Source organism: Vulpes vulpes, chromosome 10 (assembly GCF_048418805.1).
Source record: "Vulpes vulpes isolate BD-2025 chromosome 10, VulVul3, whole genome shotgun sequence".
In the NCBI taxonomy this organism is placed as follows: domain Eukaryota; kingdom Metazoa; phylum Chordata; class Mammalia; order Carnivora; family Canidae; genus Vulpes; species Vulpes vulpes.
In genome coordinates, this window is record NC_132789.1 from 60234362 (window position 1) to 60248163 (window position 13802).

The 13802-nt window shown below is 39.3% G+C and overlaps 1 long non-coding RNA gene across 1 annotated transcript; it reads left to right on the plus strand.

Annotated features, from left to right (window-relative positions):
* Window positions 1-1446: 1446 nt before the first annotated feature.
* LOC112915031 (uncharacterized) lies at window positions 1447-11809 on the plus strand. The gene is made up of 3 exons (XR_003233969.2): window positions 1447-1678; window positions 8536-8640; window positions 9952-11809. It is a non-coding gene; the product is annotated as an uncharacterized lncRNA (long non-coding RNA).
* The last annotated feature ends 1993 nt before the right edge of the window (window positions 11810-13802 follow it).

Consider the following 13802-nt stretch of genomic DNA (forward strand, 5'->3'; position numbering starts at 1 on the left):
CCCTGAATTTTAAACGGGGTTCTTTTCACCCTTAGTCAGAGTCCTAAGTTGGGTGATGCCATCCTGTAAGACATTGCTTACCTCATTTGCCTATTTTCATCACCAGGGTAATTACTGCAGGTCCCATTTAAGCGTGGGGCAGACTCCTTTCCGTAGCAATTTTCAGAGGAATTCCTTTAAATCAGAACCAGTCATGCACATACATGTAATATTGTTCAGCCCCGAGAAAGAAGAAACTTTTGCCAATTTACAACATGGGGTGGGGGAATTGGGGAGATATAGTTTAAGGGTGCAAACTTGCAGCTAGTAGATAAATAAGCTCTGGAGCTCTTTTTTTTTAAATTTTTTTTAAAATTTTTATTTATTTATGATAGGCACATAGTGTGAGAGAGAGAGAGAGGCAGAGACACAGGCAGAGGGAGAAGCAGGCTCCATGCACCGGGAGCCCGACGTGGGATTCGATCCCGGGTCTCCAGGATCGCGCCCTGGGCCAAAGGCAGGTGCCAAACCGCTGCGCCACCCAGGGATCCCAAGCTCTGGAGCTCTAATGCACAATACAGTGATTATCATTAACAATACCGTACTGTAAACTTCAAAGTTGCTAAGAGACTAGTCCTTAACTGTTCTCAACACAGAAAGAAATTATAATTATGTGACATAATAAAGGGGCTATCTAATGCTGCTATAGTAATCATAGTGCATACATAAACGAAGCAATCAAATAAAGGATTAATTTAAAAGAACCTAAATAAGTAGAAATCGAATTTATATGATTGAGTACATAACCTCCATCTTTTTATGTTAAGCAGAGTATTGTTGGTTTCCCCACTTCCTGGCTTTCTTGCTTTGGTTTATTTTGCTACACTTTACATAGCTGTAAAATACAGATAATGATTACCCATGACGTACCGAAGAGGTAGTATAGGATAATGGTTAACAGCATAGCCTCTGGAAAAAAGACCTCCTCGGGTCAAATCCTGCCTCTACCATTTTACATTTACTTGTCTGTGGTTTCTTGGGACCTAGGGGAAATCACTTAACCTTTTGCTGTTTTAGTTTCCCTATTTGTAAAAATGGTGGTCAAGCAATAACTACCTTATAAGGTTGTGTGTGATGCGTGTGTAGTGAATTCATGTGTTTGAAGAAGTTCACATAATGTATACTGCATAAGTATTAGTATTGATTATAATGATCTCATTCAGTTGTAGCTGGGTTAAATACAATCCGTATCACAACACCTTCTTCACGAGGAGGACTCAGTAAATGTCAATTTCTGGGGCTGTTGATACTTGGGTCTTGTTCCAGCTCTTCACTGACCATTGGCATACCATCGCCACTTATTAAAGTGACATTTTATCATGTTTTACTTACGCCAAATGCTCTCAGTGGGCCTATTCCCTGTAGGTCAGACCATCTCTATCCTAATCATTTTCATCTATTCCCCAGGATCGCCTCACATGATCACTTCACTGAGTTAAAAGATTTTTCTCATCACTCATTGGATGCCAAGACCCGTGAGGAGTCTGAGATTTTAGCTCCCTTGCAAGCTAACGAGTTAACCTGCCACCAAATCATGGATGTTGGCAAAAGACATGGCATTCCTGGGCCAGTACTCACAGCACAGCAAGCAGCATGAGCCTAGTGTTTGCAAGGTTGTCCTCACGTCAGAAGTCCCCTGGTGGGAGGATTCGGAGGGGCCCCGGGTGGGTGTTGCATGCAGTGGGCTGGTGTCATAGCTGAGGAACTCAGGATGCCTAATATTCTTTGATCAGAAAGCAAAACTCAATAAATGGCAATTTCATAAAGCTTAGTTCCAAGGTGGAATCTGAAACCATATTTGTTCCTATATTGCACGAAAAACGATTGATCTATCCTGCATTTTGGATGAATCCTGTCCCCATGGATCATTTTGTGACCTCATAGATCGGCCATTGAAAAATATTGGTTTCCTAAGCTACGTAAATATTCCAAATGTTAATACATTTCAATTAATTATTAAAAAAAATATGTGAATACCATCATGGACCTCAACAGAAAAAAATCAAGTGTTGGGAAATAATCGAGTTCACGGTATCAGACACTAGATTTCCAAAATTCTAATTTTCCTGATATTTTTAACTGGGATAAATATTATGCTATTCTAATATTCCATGAAGAAATCAAAAATCCAGCTTGCAACTCAAACATTGACATAATTGCTTTCCTGTGAGACAAGAATTATTTCAATATGCTAGAAGCATTCTGTGTACTTTCCATTTCATCTCATAGAATACTTAAGAGGTTTGTGCTCAAGAGTCAAAATTTTGAAAAATTAGTAATTTTTACTGCTTCATCAAAGATACTTTTCAGTAATGGTGGTGAAGAATGCAGTAGTGTTCTAGTATAGTTTGCTGCCCCGCCTTATGCATGCTAAGTTGCCAGCAGTTGTACCACCCCTGTGGGTTTTGTTTTGTCTTGTTTTTCAGCATTAGTGCAAATGTCAATGCAGGGAAATAGCAGGTAGCATCTTAGTATTACTATGAAAATAATTTTGACCTTGTGGACCCCTGGGAATGGTGTCAGATACTCCCAGATGATGTTGGACCATTCTTTGACAGCTACTGGGGTAGCAAACCCTGTTAGGAGGCTGTTACCAAATGAAAATTGATGGGGACCTGAACATCGATGTAGAAACATGAACGAAAGGTGACTTGAGAAATGGAGCAACTGATTCTGACTTGTCTGAGAAAAGTTCAAGTCCAGATACCTGGTAGCCGCAGGAAAATGAAACTCAATATGGAAGGTTGTGATTTAATGATTTATGTGAAGGAAGCATCCACACATAGTTTGAGGTCATGGAAGTGTGCATAGCATAGTGGCTGAAGGCACGATCTGCCTTGGTTCAAATTTGAGTTCAGCCACTTTCTTGGTCATTTAGTGCCTTGGCTTCCTCATCTGAAAAATGAAAAAAAAAAGTGGTATTACCTACATCAAATGGTGGGTATGAGGATTGCAGGAGTTCATACTTGCAAACTGTTTAGAATGGTGCTTGGCACATCATTATACATCCACACATCTATTATACATTTTTTAATTTATTTTTTTAAGTTTTTTAAAATTTTTATTTATTTATGATAGTCACAGAGAGAGAGAGAGAGGCAGAGACATAGGCAGAGGGAGAAGCAGGCTCCATGCATCTGGAGCCCGACGTGGGATTCGATCCGGGGTCCCCAGGATCACGCCCTGGGCCAAAGGCAGGCGCTAAACTGCTGCGCCACCCAGGGATCCCCACACGTCTATTAAACCATGGACATGAAATTCATATATAGACATGAGTTGTATGTGCACATATATATGTATATAATTTTGCTAAGGAACAAAGTAGAAAAATGTAAGTATATGAGATTGCGCTAGAAGAATATTGGGAGAGAAGAGGGCTGAAGATGAAGCACGACTGCTAGGAGCCATGAAGGGAGACAGTGATGTGGGAGGCAGGGAAAAACTCTGAAGAGCAGCATCATGAAAGCCCAGGAAGAGTGTGCAACCGGGTGGACTTGAGGCAGAAATGTGAATCACGAGATGGGAGCTACTCCACCTGCTTTGTTCTCATCTCAAATCCTTGGACTTAGCACAGTACCTGATATACAGCAGGTGCCCAATAAATACTTGGGAATGAAAATGTTCTAAAGAAATTGGAAAGTTAAGGGCCTGCTGTAGTTACTTACGTGCAGCGGGAACAGGTCAGCTGGGGACTGAGACCCCTACTACATAGCACCAAACTAATCTCAGAGTTTGATGTGAAATTTTTGTTGTTGTTTTGAGAGAGAGAGAGAGAGAGAGAGAACACGTGCACACATGAGCCGAGGTGGGAGGGCAGCAGGGGGAGAGGCAGAGAGAATTTTAAGCAGGCTCTACACTCTAAGTGGAGCTGGACACCGGGGCTCCATCCCTCCACCCCGAGGTCAGGACCCCCTGAGATCAGGACCTGAGCGGAAATCAAGAGTCAGATGCTTAACCGACTGAGCATCTCAGGCGGCCCTTGATGTGAAAATCTTAACCTACGTTCTAACCCTTAGAGTTACTGCATCTTATTGTACTGTTGTTTCATTACAATTTTATAAAACTAGCCTGGAGTCTCATTTTTTAAGTAAGTGAATTCTGCTCATGATCACAGTAATATTCTTAGTCTTCTTTCTAAATGTCAAAGTTAGTCATTAGCTAGAAGACCTGGTCATCACCCAGGCCACTGGATGACTCAAGATTCCGTCATTTGACCTCATATTGAAAATATGAGGGCCAAACAGAGTTTATCTGACAAGCAGCACTGTAGCAATGTTTTCTGCTTTTCAGTTTTACTGTACAGAAAAACATAGTCGGCTCTAAAATACTGGTTTTTCTTTTATTGAGCCAATGGCAGTATGTTGCTTTTTCTTAAGAATGGTCCAGTTATAAAAATCTGCACTGGGGAGGTGGTTATAACTGAATGCTAGCACCACATTTTCTGACCTGCTTAGGCCAGTGGATTCGATTTAACTGGTGTCAGAATGAATTTCTTCAATTGTAACATTAATTTTGCCACTTCCTTGCTGAAAAGCCTTCTGTGGAGTATATATTCAAGCCTTTTCAATCTGGCCAAATTCCTTTATGTGAATCTCCCTGCAGAAACCCTATACTAGAGTTACAGTGGTCAGCTTCCTTTTCTTTAACTCTTCATTCCACTATTTATCTTTTGTAGATCTATTCTTATCTATCTCACAGTGTTTGCTTTGAGTGGAATTTTTTCTGTTATGTTAATAACAGATGTTATGTTAATCTCCAATGGATTATTAGTGGTGCTTAAGAATATGCCATCAGTTTTTGTATGCAGTCCTTTTATACATAAATCTGCTGACTCTTTTAAAATTGAAATGGCTGGATTTAGAGGCTATTGAATTTTCTGTGTGGAGAACCATATTTTCCACAAATATATGACAGTTAGGTCTCTTCCTTTCCAATTTTTGTCAAATAATTCTATTGACTTGCATTTACTAGAAACTACACTACAATGTTCAGTAAAAGTAATGATAGCTGGCATGCTTGTCTTTTTTCCCTGACATTTAAAATAATGCTTCTCAAATTTCATCATTAAGCTACTTGATGAATAAGTATATATGAGAGTCAGCATTCCAAATGGTAAAGAGCTAGGACTCTGGACTGACTTGCCTGGGTTTAAATTCCAGCTCTGTCACTTACTGCTGTGTATATCAGATACATTAACCCTGGCTTGATGATAGCACCTAATCATAGGGTTGTTGTAAAGATTCAATGAATAAATACTTGCAAAGTGCTTAAAACTATCTGATACATAGCAAGCATGATATAAGTGTTCCTTATATAATATATTGAATTCATCATTTGAAATTTCTCATTCAGTATATTAACTTTAATAATGTTATTATATTGAACAGCTTTTAAGTTCCCAAGATGTCATATTTCATAATGAGTTTTTAAAAAGACATAGTTCACTTCTATTCAATATTGTCCTGGAGGTTCCAGCCAGAACAATTATATAAAAGACATCTAGATTGGAAAGGAAGAGATAAAGCTACTCACAGATGACATGATATTGTATATAGAAATCTTAGAGGAAAAAAAGAAAGAGATTCTGGGAAATTCAAACACATATACACACATGCACAGACAGACACACACACACAAACCATGAGAACTGATAAATCCATCCAACTTGCAGGGTACGGTATCAATACACAAAAATTAATTGTATTTCTGTATAACAGCAATGAGCAATTAAGAAGGAAATTAAGAAAATAATTCTAGTTATGGTAGCACCCAAAAGAATAAAATATTTAAGAATAAAGTTAGGGATGCCTGGGTGGCTCGGTTGTTTGGTGCCTGCCTTCGGCCCAGGGCATGATCCTGGAGACCCACCATGGAGTCCCACGTTGGGCTCACTGCATGGAGCCTGCTTCTCTCTCTCTCTGCCTCTCTGTCTGTATCTCTCATGAATAAATAAATAAAATCTTAAAAAAAAATAAAGTTTAAAAAGTTATACACTGAAAACTAAAACATTTTTGAAAGAAATTAGGGAAGATCTAAATAAACAGAAAGATATCTCTTGCTCATGGATTGGAAGACTTATTATTAAGATGAAAATATTCCCCAAACTGATCTACAGATGCAATATAATCCCTGTCAAAATTCCAGCTGCCTTTATAAAAAAGAAGGTGACAAACTAATCCTAAAGTTATATGTAAATGCAAAGGTCCCAGACTAGCCAAACCAATCTTGAAAGATAACAAAGTTAGATTTCCTGATTTCAAAATTTACTACAAAGTGATAGTAATCAATGCAGTGTGGTACTGGCATAAGGATAGATATAAGGGCAGCCCGGGTGGCACAGCGGTTTAGTGCTGTCTTCAGCCCAGGGTGTGATCCTGGAGACCGGGATGGAGTCCCACGTCCGGCTCCCTGCAGGGAGCCTGCTTCTCCCTCTGCCTGCGTCTCTGCCTTTCTCTCTGTGGATGAAACTTGAGAATATGCCAAAAGAGAAGAAACATTCGTAAAAGATCAGTATCACATGATTCCATTTATATTAAAGGTCCAAAATAGGAAAATCCAGAGAGACAGACAGATCAGTGGCTTTCCAGTTCAGAGAGCTGGGATTGGTGGTGACTGCTAGAGGATTTGGGATTTCTTATTGGAGTGATGAAAGTGTTCTGGAAAGGTTGCCCAACTGCATGAATGTACTGAAAACCACTGAATTGGACACTTAAAAAGGGTGAATTTTATGGTATGTGAATCACATCTCAAAAATGTTAAAAAATGCATGGTTGGTTTAAATTTCTAGTATTTAATTCAGGATATTTGCATATATGTTTATGAGTGAAGTTGTTCTTTGCTTCTCTGTGCTTACACGGTCTTTATTTAGTTTTGGTATCTGAACCTGAATAATTTGGCTTTTCTCTTATGTATGAACTTTGTTTCTCTTCAGATCTTATTCCACTTTAGCACTAATTCCTAGCTCCTTCTGCCTACTTAAGGACTTAATTCTGTCAAATTCTCCCTCTCTTCCCTACATTAATACTTTCTTCTTCTCTACTATCTCCTTGGTAATTCTAGTAAGTATTCAAAAGTAATATAATTCCTCTTATTGTGAAAGCATCCTCCTTTGACCTCACATTCATTTCCAGCAACTACTGTGTTTCTCTGCTCCTCATGATAGCAAAGCTTACTGAAAAATTTATCTATGGTTACCAGCATCTTTTCCTTCATCCTCTCTCAGAGCTATTTTATTTTATTATCATATATGATATATTAATATATCATAATATATAAATATTATACATAATATTTATTATATATTATAATAAGTATATAAACATTATACAATAATTTATTTAATGTGTATTTATGTATATTTATAATATATAAATATTATATATAATACTTATATTATATATAATATTTATTTATTTATTTATTTATTTATTTATTTATTTAGAGCATGTGCTAGCAGAGGGAAGGGCAAAGGGAGAGGGAGAGAAACAGACTTCCTGCTCGGCACTGAGCCCCAAGCGGGTCTCAATCTCATGACCCTGAAATCATCACCTGAGCCAAAATCAAGAGTTGGATAGTTAACCAACTGAGCCACTCAATCACCCCTTTTAGGACCATTTTAATCAGGCTTTTTGTCCTCATTTAGCCACTAAAGCCATAGTTAGCTCCCCATTGTTAAATTCTACTAATCAGCTCTCTGTTATCATCTTACGTGAACTCTCAGAAGCATTTGATTAGATGATAACTCTCTTCTTGAAATATTTTCAATTTACTTTTGGGATGCTATTTTATTGGCTGTATGATTGAAGGTCATGGCTTTTTGCTAGCTATCAGCCTAAGATCATGCTCAAATCCTACGGTTTTGACCAAAAAGAGAGTTTCGGACCTCATGAAGAGTCCAGCCCCCCTTTAGGACTTTTCATCTGATTAAGTCCTACCAGGCTTACCAGGATAATCTTGCTTTTGATTAAGTCAGAACAAAGTTATTTACGGCCTTAATTACATCTCAAAATACCTTCACCTTGGCCATATTCTATTGGTTAGGAGCAAGTCACAGGTCTTGCCCACACTTGAAGAGTGGGCAGAAGAGCTTCAGAGCATGAAGCACCAAGGAGTAGAACTCATAGGGGCCATCATGTAATGATACCTACTGTACTCCTTATCTGTTTGATCTCTACAGTTGTAATTCCTCAGGACTTGGTTCTCATGCCCCGTTGTTTGTTGTGCTGAATATCTTTGGCCTTTCCCCATTTGATTTCTCCCTTCTCTGATTTGTGGCCTAAGAGGTGATTTGAGTGCATTGTATCAACATCTTCCCTTGTTCTTGTCCTTCCTGTTGGTCGCGGGGAAGAGGGTGAGGTTGGGCTATTTATTCCTCTAGCCTCTTAACTGCTGTGTTGCTTCCCTTGACTAAAAGTTACAGCTCTTGTCAGCGGGCCCTGTCCATTTGGCCACCTCCTCTGTGGTCCTGGTAACAACTCCCTCCTCTTACCCCCTTAGGTTTCCTGCATTATTCTTTACCCTGAACTGCCACACCACTTAAATAGACCCTTCGTTAGATTCTTCTCAAGGTGTATGGTTGAAGTCTGCTCCTTGGACTGATGGGTAAGTCTCCAAGCTCTCTTTTGTTCATCTCATTGGGTCTCATGGATTTAAATTTCATGATTCCACTGATGACTCCTAAATTTTTATCCATAGCCTGAACCTCTTCGCTGGAATTCTTGCTCGAAATTTCCACTTGGATAAGTTCCATATATTACAGACTTCACATGTCCCAAACCTCTAACTCTGATTCTTACCCAGCTTCTAACCTCAAACCTGACCTTTCCACATATTTTCCAGTCTCAGTAAATGGTAACATCTTTCTTTCAGCTACGGAGGCCAAACAGTCTGGACTTCTTTTTGGCTTTCCCCCTTTCTTTCACACTCCTGATTTGATCTAACCAATCCTCTTCTCTCTCTCTTCAGGTTTTAACTACGTCTTACACATACCCCCCTACTTCCACCGTGGAGTAAGCCGTTATGGTCTCCAACCTGGACTACTTGACTAGACTTCTAATTTCCCTGCCTCTTTCCTTACTCTTTGCATGTCATTCCAGTCTTTTCTGAACGAAGCTGTCACAGTGATCTGTGACAATATATGTCACATCTTTTCTCTTGTCTCTTCAAAATCCTTTGGTGGCTTCTCACCTCATAGGGAGCTAAAGACTTTAAAATGGCCTAAAAGGCTTCTTGTGGTCTGGCCTCCTGCTACAACGCTGACTCTGCTCTTAACTTCTTGCTCATCCACTCCTGTCTCCTTGCTATTCCTTGAATGTGTTGTGCATGCCCCTGCCTCAAAGCCTTTGAGCAACTTGTGCCTGGGATGCTTGTTCCTTATATCTCTCTGTGTCTGGCTCCTTCAAATAACACCTTTTCACTAAGTCTTCTCTGGCATTCTCTATAAAATAGCATCCTTCCCTTCACTTCTGTGCTCTTCTTCCTCCTTACCTTTGTTTATTTTTTTCTTCCTGTGACTTTTATCCTCTGAAATGCTATACATTCTCTTTATTTGTGATCTGCTTCTCATTCTGCACCCCCACCCCCTGCAACTAGAACGTACCTTAATACATGAAGGGCTTTGTTTTGTTTGATCCTTTTTCTCCAGCACCTAGGATGCTGCCTAACATGTGGTGCTGCTCAATAGTTGCTGAGTAAATAACTAAGTCGCTTAATGAAGCAGCTTGTGTGATTAGGTATTATAATAGTTTGATAGACAACATCTCTACAATCTCTAGAGTTATTTTGTTTGGGAGCTCCTGACCCATGGTAAGTTGGAGGTAGTGCTGACATAGTTGTGGTGCTAGAGATCTTTGGGGGGGTCTTTGGATCAGTTCTGGTCTTAAGACTGTGTTTTCTTTTTTCCTGCTTTTTCAGGTCCAACACTTCCTGATAGACCACAGTCCCTAAAAGCAAGTGGATTGTTTTTTAATCCTCCTACATGCTCATGGTAGTTTCAACACAGCTGAGGCTTCAGGGAGGATGTCTGGTTCTGACTACTCACCTGCCGGAGCTTTCCTTGCTCACTACATCGCCTTTCTGTTCTGTTTCTGGTCTGTGGAGATACTTATCTTGATTTTGTAGCCAGCTAATGTCATTGAGCTTTTATCTTTTTATACATTTCCAATCATAGTTGAGGGTTTGGAACAGAGAGGGTGTGGTAATTTATGAACTCACTAAACCATCTTGACTAGAAGTCCCCACGCACTTCCAAACAAAGTTCGGATTATTGCCAAATTTAAAATCTGGGAGATAGCACATAAAAATTCGGGTTTTACACTTTATCTCGAAAATTGGTAACATCTGGCAACACTCAGCCTACATTTCTACATATGACAACTGAGTGGAGGTAAGTAAACACTAAGACCCTTCAGTGGGTCAAGTACTCTACACGTTGCCAAGTTCTTACTGCTGCACATTTTCTTAAGCTTGACAGAAGTGATTTCACTCCTTTGCCTTGTGGAGGCATTTTAATTTGTGATTACTATTTTGGGTAAATTATGAGCTAAAGCATCAGGTAATTTATTAAAAGTTTAAAAAATAAAAGCCACCAAAACCACATTATTTATTTTTGAATAGTGTGTGTGAAGTGGAGAGAGAGAGAAAGAAGAGAGAGAGAGAGAGAGAGAGAGAGAGAGAGAGAGAGAGAGAGAGAGAGAAGTGAGAGAGAGGTTGGGAGAGCGAGAGAAAACATTCTATGTTTTTTCTTCCTAGTGTGAGTTTTTTTCTCCTATCTTTTCCAGTCCAAAATTTCCAAGCCTACTAAACCTACAACTTTTCCATTTTAGGCCAGACTCCTTCCCTTAAATAAATTTCTTTTGGATAAAACTTTATATCAGGCACTACCCTGGAATTGAGTGATGCTATTACACAGTAACACAGCACTGAGAATGTAAAGTGTCTATAAGATCTCTCCAATTCAAGAAAGAACTAACTCTTGGTAATACTGACAAGCTTTTCTTCCTAAATTGAACTGCGTTGTTATGAGAAACAGATTTTTCATGCATATGAGAATCTAGGTGATCAGCTCCTTTTGCCCAACTACTGCAGATACTCTTCCTAGAATGATCTGTGGCCAGTTTCAAGCATTTTTATACTTCTTGAATTATAAATTTCTGGTTTATACTAAATAGTCACCGTCTGTCCCAAAATGGACAAGTCTGTGCAAGAGCAACCATGGAACAGACATTTGCTTAGCTTATGTGATTTGTAGAATATCAGAAAAGCCTACTGCTCCCCATGCTTTCCCTGCCAGAGAGTCATGTGTTAGAAATGATGATATTTCTTACTTATTCAGGTTGATGCTATGAAGCTATTGTTGAATAGCAAATAAGTCCTCTTATGTTTGTGCCATTTGTCATCTCCTTGTAGATTTCAAGTTTGCAAGGGTGGTTTACATAATGCAACTTGCTATTTTCTGAATACTCTGCCAGAGAACTGGATGACACTATTATATACTTACTTACTACTTGCCTTACCACTTACTTATTACTTACCTGTGCCTAGGCAAGGGGGCTTGTTGTGGTCCAGATAGTTTAATTTTTGAAGTATGGTTTTGAAGTTGTAATTGTAGTCTATTTTTCTGTTGAATTATTTCCCTTCCAAAAGTTAGAATTCCTTCAACACATTTACTAATGTTTATCTCTGCATTTCCCAAGAAGAGTCAGATGGGACAAGATTTACAGAAAATCAAACATTAAGCACAAAAGTGAGCAATAAAATTAGATATTATTAATATTTGTCTAACCCAGGTTTGTTTTTTCTCCTAAACTTGAGTTGGATCAATTCACCTTGAATTACAAATGCTTTCATTTATCATTTTTATTATTTTGTTGTTTGAATACAAGTCTCAATGGTTGATTTCATTCCACATTTGAGGAAATCTTTAGCTGCTTGCTTAGGGACTAGATGGCAAGTTACAATTTCTTGGGAAGGAATGGTTCATAGAATGGGATAGGAAAATGGGCTTTGTGGATCTCTCTATATCACCTGAGCCTAAGGTTGGGTAATCCTGTTTGAGCTTTCTAGATTTAAGAGTCTCTCTTAAGTCAGGATAGGCTCTTTCTTTCCAGAAGTTCTAACAATTTCTTTTTCCTTACCTTACTGTATATCTAGATAGATATAGATTTTTTTAGACAGGAAGGGAGGGGTGGAGATGGCTGGGGGGTGGGTGGGAGAGAAAGAGAGAGAATCTTGAGCAGGCTGAGCCCCACATGAGGCTCCATCTCACAAGCCTGAGATCATGACCTGAGCTGAAATCAAGAGTCAGATGCTTAATGGACTAAGCCACCCAGATGGCCCAGTTCCTACACGTTTCAAGCTCAAAGCCCTCCATGTTTAAAAAAAAATCAATCTACAGAGTGGAGTACCCTGTCTTTTGAGGTTTTGGGATGTGTTGGAAGTTTATCTTAAATTCCAACTGCAATAGTGTTATTCTTAAAAAGCAGTCCTGCCTTTTCTGCTTCCCTAGTAGTAGTGTGGGTGTCCCTTTAATGCTGAACTACAACCTACCTGACCAGGATCCACAAGACATCTCCTTTTGTTAGACTTCTCTGATGGCCAGGACACAGAGTCATTCAGGTAAACTCACACAAGCAGGGATATTTTGTAAGGACCTGAGGAGATGAACTCCTCCTTAGCAGGTGTACAGCATCCTTAATGGAATCCCGTTCATCATTGTTCAGCATCAGCTACTGTAACTCTACTGATCTAAATAGCATCTTTGGTGACCTGGTCATTTGCCCTCAAAAGTGGGCATCCATTGCTCCTCTCAAATTCTAATACTTGAACTTTTAAAAAAATTTCTGCTTCTCTCTTTTTCTGACTCATTTTCTGCTGTTTTTTCCCCCTGTTGCTTCTGTCGTTGTCGTCTTCTTCTTCTTTCTCTTCTTCTTCTTTCTTCCTCTTCCTCTCCTCCTCCTCCTTCCTCTTCTTCTTCTTCTATTTTCTCCTCTCTCTCATTCTCAAATTTGATCTTCCTTGAACTTCTAATACCTTGCTACTCAAATCTGATCCTCAGCCCAGTAGTATCACTATTAACTAAGAACTTGTTAGAAATGCAGAATCTCAGGTCCCCTTTCCAGACTTGAATCATATTCTGTATACTAACAAGATCCTCAGATCTGGAGAAGTGTTGCTTCAGTATGCTAACTGCTTAACCTTTTCCTCCCTCTGCTCCCACCTTCTTATCTGTTTTCATTCTTTCACCACCATTATTTGGTTTAGGTCCCACAGTCCATGATTTGAATGACACTCTCACCAATAGTCTTAACTCCCTGTCCCTTTGTCTCTTAAGCATTTTCCCCTCCATTTATGTGACAGAATTCCAACTCTGAATGAATGCATCTTTGTTCTCTCTATGCCTACGACTGAACAACCTGGCATTGCCACAAAAAGTCACCCATCAGGGCAGATTGGTGCCAATACATTGGGCCCTTTAAGTCTGCCAATTCTTTGTTCCCCAGTAAATTCTCTCCCTCTATTTTCAAAAATTATTTTAAACATTCTACATTCTATTCAAACCTCAAAATATTCTTAGCTCCTCCTCAGTCTCAGCAGATGACTTCACCTCCTACTTCCTGGAGAAAATAGAAGGGATCAGATGGGAACTCCCTCAGCTTCCTGCTACCAAATTCATACAGTTCCATCTGTACTCATGTTCTTCTCTTTTCCTTCTATTTTAGCATAGGATGTAGTCTTCTGATCACTTAAGGCCAATTTCACAACTT